Raw genomic sequence first — 5,000 nt, 5'->3', positions numbered from 1 at the left:
CAGGACAGACTCTGTAATACAACCAAAAATGCAAAACAACAACAGAAGGTGAAATTGCCAGGTGTTATTGGCACAGGCCTTCCTTTAATCCCAGCACTAGGGAGGCAGAGGCACTGGGGTCTCGGGTCTCAATGAGTTCTAGGGCAGCCAGGCCTGTTACACAGAGAAACCCTGTCAGCTAGGATGACACAGATAGACTCTGTCTCTTCTGTAACTCCAGGATTGTTTAACAAAAAAATAGTATGGGCTTGGGCCATGGACACACACATACCCACACACACACACACACACAACATGTGGTGTGGGGGTGGGGGTGGAGGACATGAGGAAAAAAAGGAGAATGTGTTAACATTTTATTTTTCTGAATTCCAAGGCTATGCCAAGAGATCCTGTTCCAAGTACATATAAAAAGATAGTAAACAAATAGACAGACAAACAAACAAACACATAACAAAATGAAAAAGAACTTTTTTTCTTTGGTTTGGTTTTGTTGTTGTTGTTTTTGGTTTGGTTTGGTTTGGTGTTTTTTTTTTTTTTTGGTGGGGGGGGGGGGGGAGAGACAGGGTTTCTCTGCGTAGCTTTGGAGCCTATCTGGGAATTCACTTTAGACCAGGCTGGAATCCTCCCTCTGCCTCCTGAGTGCCGAGATAAAAGACTGCCCTACCACCACCACCTGGCTCAGGCCTCTTTTATGTCCCTTCCCCCCCCCTTTTTTTTTGACACACTGTACATTTTATTTTGCTAAACTCCATTTGTTTGCATTCTATACACCTTTTCTTCATCAATATTAACATAAGTTGATTACACTTATTTAAATGGTTAAGGATTTCTCGTCTTATTATACTTAAAAAATTAGTATTCCTATAGAAACTCATCTGAGGCTGTTTTTCTTTTCTTTTCTTTTCTTTCTTTCTTTCTTTTTTCCTATTCTCATCTTCAGCATTTAATTTTCTAGAAAAATTTCCAGATTCAGGAGAATCCAGCTGGGGGCCGGCCCGCCAGAATAGCTATGATGTGGCCCAACACAAAATAGTAAACATACTTAAAACATTGTGTGATTAAATTTTTTTTTCATTCAATAACTATATTTATGATATTCATTAGTTACATTAAATGTACTTTGGGGGTGGGTGGGTGGGGTTTCGAGACAGGGTTTCTCTGTGTAGCTTTGGAGCCTATCTTGGAACTCGCTCTATAGAACAGGCTGGTCTCAAACTCACAGGGATTCGCCGGATAGAACTTCAATTCAATAATGTTTTAATATGATGTCTTCTTTCTTTGAGACAAGGTAGATGTAGCAGCAGTTTTTCTGATTCTTTTTCATTTTTAATTTCTTTATTTATTTATCTGTTATTTGATTAGGGATTTAAAAACAAACAAACAAACAAACAAACCCTACAGCTATTTGATATAAAAGACAGCCTACAGCACTAGATAGAGTCAACCTTACAAGGAGAGCCTTGAACAAAATGGCCAGAGCAGTGAAAGTACAGGGACCCAGTCATTATACCAGTGACCTCAGAGGTCACTGGAAAGGCACTACATGCGTACACACACACACACACACACACACACACACACACACACACACACACACACAATCTCTTTTTCACTTGACAGATGGGGACAAAATGCTTCCGGGTTGCCTGGTGTCCCCTCCCCCCACCTTTCACCAGGGTTTGCCGCTTGGATGGCTTGGAGCAAGTTAGACCCTCCCTCGGGGCTTAGGAAGAAAGTCTCAGTCTCTTGTCTCAACTGGTGCAATACCTAAACAAATCAGACACCTATCTGTCTCGCTGTACAAAATCGAACTCCAAAATTGACGCTGAAACAGTGAGCATGCAGGCAGCCCAGCAGGCGAAACACCCACACACAAATGAAATGATACAGTCAAAAACAAACAAACAGGAACAAAAGTTAAGCATGAGGCTGGAGAGAGGGGGGGAGGGAGAGGGAGAGGGAGAAGAAGAGGGGGGGAGGGAGGGAGAGGAGAGAGCTAAGGGCAGACTCAGTGTCAGTCACGGCACACACCCGGAGACTGGGGGTTCAGATCTCTGTGATAAGCCACTGCTTGTAATAACAGGTTTTTGTTTTTTATTTTTTAATTTTTTTTGAGACAGGGTTTCTCTGTGTAGCTTTGCGCCTTTCCTGGATCTCGCTCTATAGACCAGGCTGTCCTCGAACTCACAAAGATCCACCTGGCTCTGCCTCCCGAGTGCTGGGACTAAAGGCGTGCGCCACCACCGTCCGGGCTTTTTGTAATAACAGTTCTTCAAAAATGCACAGTAAGTGGCTGGAGAGGTGGCTCAGCAGTGAAGAGCACCTGGCTGCTTTCCCAGAGGTCTTTCTCGAGTTCAATTCCCAGCAAAAACACGGTGGCTCACCACCATCTATAGTTTTTAAAAATGTGTGTGTGTTGTATGTGTGCATGCATGCCTGGTGGGGGGGGGGGGGCACGGCGGAATCACAGTTCTAAACTTTTTGGTAAATGCTCTTAGCTTGCAAATTTTGGCAAATGCTCTTAGCTTGCAAGCATGGCCCATTACCTAATGAAAAGCTCCTGCAAACTATGGTAAAGTATGATTCTCTGTTCATTGCATCTATGTACCTTCCCTCAGGGTCCTGTCTCTGTCTTTCATGATCACTGAACTCTCTTAGAACTGGATTACAAAATGACAGGTCACTGCCCTCTGATTTGTTTGATTCTTTTATTTAAAAAAATAAAGATTTCATAACTGGATGTCAATCTGTAAAAGATCTGTCACCAAGCACAAAACTCAAGTCCAAGGGGGTCGACATAAATCCAGGGACACTAAACTTAATAGAAGAGCAAATAGGAAGTACTCTGGAACGCATCGGCACACCAGGAGCACAGACACCGAGCACAACAATTGATAAACGGGACCTCTTGAAACCGAGGAAGCTTTTGCAGGGCAAAAGACACGGTCAGTAAGACAAAAAGACAGCCTACAGAGTGGGAAAACACCTTCACCAACCTCACATCTGACAGAGGACTGATCTCCAAAGTATAAAAAAGAACTCAAAATACTGAACAATCCAATTTAAAAAAAAAAAATAAATAAGTAATGGGCTGAAGAGCTCTTCAGAGAATTCTCAAAAGAAGAATCACAAATGGCTGGAAGACATTGAAAGAAATGCTCAACATCCTTAGGTGGATCTCTGTGAGTTCGAGGCCAGCCTGGTCTACAGAGCTAGTCCAGGACAGGCTCCAAAGCTACAGAGAAACCCTGTCTCGAAAACCCCCCCCCCAAAAAAAATCAATCAAGAACTCAAAAAATAAAATAAAACTCCAGGAGCAACATTTTTCTCTCTGTCTCTTTTTAATTTCTTCTCCTGTTAACTTTTTAACATTTTAGTTTCATTTCAAAATGTGTTTATTTATGTGTCTCTGGGTGTGCCTCTCTGTGTGTGTGCATGCATGCCTGGGGCGGGGGTGGGGGGTGGGGGTGGGGTAGTCGTAGCTCTAAACTTTTCAGGTACACTGCACTTTTCTTGGCTATTGACCTCACCAACATGGAAGCATTCACGATGATGTCAGCCATCTTGGCGAAGGGACCTCACCAAGATGGAAGCTACCATGTGATATGCTAGGCAAGGTCCTTTTTGTTCTCTTTGTTTCCTAGCCTCTAGAGGGCCAGAACTGAAAACAGAAGGTCACTAAGCCCCTCTCTCTGCCTCCTGAATGCTGGGATGAAAGGCATTCACCACCACCACAGACACAGACACAGACACAGACACACACACACACACACACACACACACACACACACACACACACACAAAACCAAACAAAGAATATCCAGAGACCCTAAGGAGCTGAAAAGATGGAGTGAGATCAGCCTCACTCCCACCCACCAGCAGTTTTCCAGCTACTAAAAGAGTCTTGCAAACTGTGGCTAAATATGATTCTCTGCTCATTTTATGTGCCCTCGGTGTCCTGTCTTTTTCTTTCATGATGACAGAACTCAACTTAGGAACTTGTTATACTCCTGTATGCAGGCAGGCAGGCAGGCAGGCAGGCAGGCAGACAGACAGACAGACAGACAAAATTAAATAAATAGACATAAACACAAATATATCACTTGGGATCAAACAGACAACAGACAGTAGTGCTGGGGGACTGATTTATGAGGGGAAGGGTAAGCCCCGGGCTCCAGGCAACTTCATGCCATTCAGGCCTCTTTTCTTTTTGTCTTTTTTTAAAAAAACTCAGAGATCCAGCAAGTTGTTGGGGAGTTAGGTGGCTTGAGAGGGTTAGGGTTAGGCTGCTTTCCCAGAGATCTTTCTTGAGTCAATTCCCTGCAACTACACAGTGTCTCACAACCAAGTATATTTTTTAAAAAAAAAATAATTAAATAAATAAATACACAATGAGTCCAACATTCCTTACACAAGAGATGCAGTGGGATAATTTGTCAGGAGCACATATAGAGAGACACTCAGAAACCTAAAAATGACTGAATTCAAATTAACAACGAAGGTTTTCTCCAACTCCAACAAGAAGGTAATGCTTAACTGGAAGGCAACAGATATGCATATCTAAGTAGAGAAGTGGAGCTGTGGCCTCACCCTTGAGCCTTTCTTCCCTAAAGTTTCTGGCACAAGGTCAAGAGGTTACATGGTAACCTTGAACTTTTCTTGTCTTCTTTCTTTGAGACAAGGTAGTTGTAGCAGCAGTTTTTCTGATTCTTTTTCATTTTTAATTTCTTTATTTATTTATCTGTTATTTGATTAGGGATTTAAAAACAAACAAACAAACAAACAAACAACAAACAAACAAACCCTACAGCTATTTGATATAAAAGACAGCCTACAGCACTAGATAGAGAAACCTTATCTCAACCTTACAAGGAGAGCCTTGAACAAAATGGCCAGAGCAGTGAAAGTACAGGGACCCAGTCATTATACCAGTGACCTCAGAGGTCACTGGAAAGGCACTACATTCGTGTACACACACACACACACACACACACACACAC

At 42.6% G+C, this 5,000-nt stretch overlaps 3 long non-coding RNA genes across 4 annotated transcripts in view; 1 reads left to right on the top strand and 2 right to left on the bottom strand.

The window, feature by feature from the left end:
* The window catches only part of LOC121826183 (uncharacterized), a 195,285-nt gene that overhangs the window by 25,492 nt on the left and 164,793 nt on the right, over positions 1–5,000 (bottom strand). The gene's annotated exons all lie outside the window — the stretch shown is intronic.
* LOC143267887 (uncharacterized) overlaps positions 2,123–5,000 on the bottom strand; it is a 4,037-nt gene continuing 1,159 nt past the window's right edge. The window contains exon 2 of the long non-coding RNA XR_013043535.1: positions 2,123–2,198. This is a non-coding gene — a long non-coding RNA (uncharacterized LOC143267887). The remainder of the gene's footprint in view (positions 2,199–5,000) is intronic.
* The window catches only part of LOC143267890 (uncharacterized), a 4,989-nt gene continuing 2,622 nt past the window's right edge, over positions 2,634–5,000 (top strand). The window contains exon 1 of the long non-coding RNA XR_013043538.1: positions 2,634–2,679. This is a non-coding gene — a long non-coding RNA (uncharacterized LOC143267890). The remainder of the gene's footprint in view (positions 2,680–5,000) is intronic.

Source organism: Peromyscus maniculatus, chromosome 11, assembly GCF_049852395.1.
Source record: "Peromyscus maniculatus bairdii isolate BWxNUB_F1_BW_parent chromosome 11, HU_Pman_BW_mat_3.1, whole genome shotgun sequence".
NCBI classification, from domain to species: domain Eukaryota; kingdom Metazoa; phylum Chordata; class Mammalia; order Rodentia; family Cricetidae; genus Peromyscus; species Peromyscus maniculatus.
The sequence above is the reverse complement of the archived record's forward strand: the minus strand, read 5'-3'. Positions and strand labels throughout refer to the sequence as shown.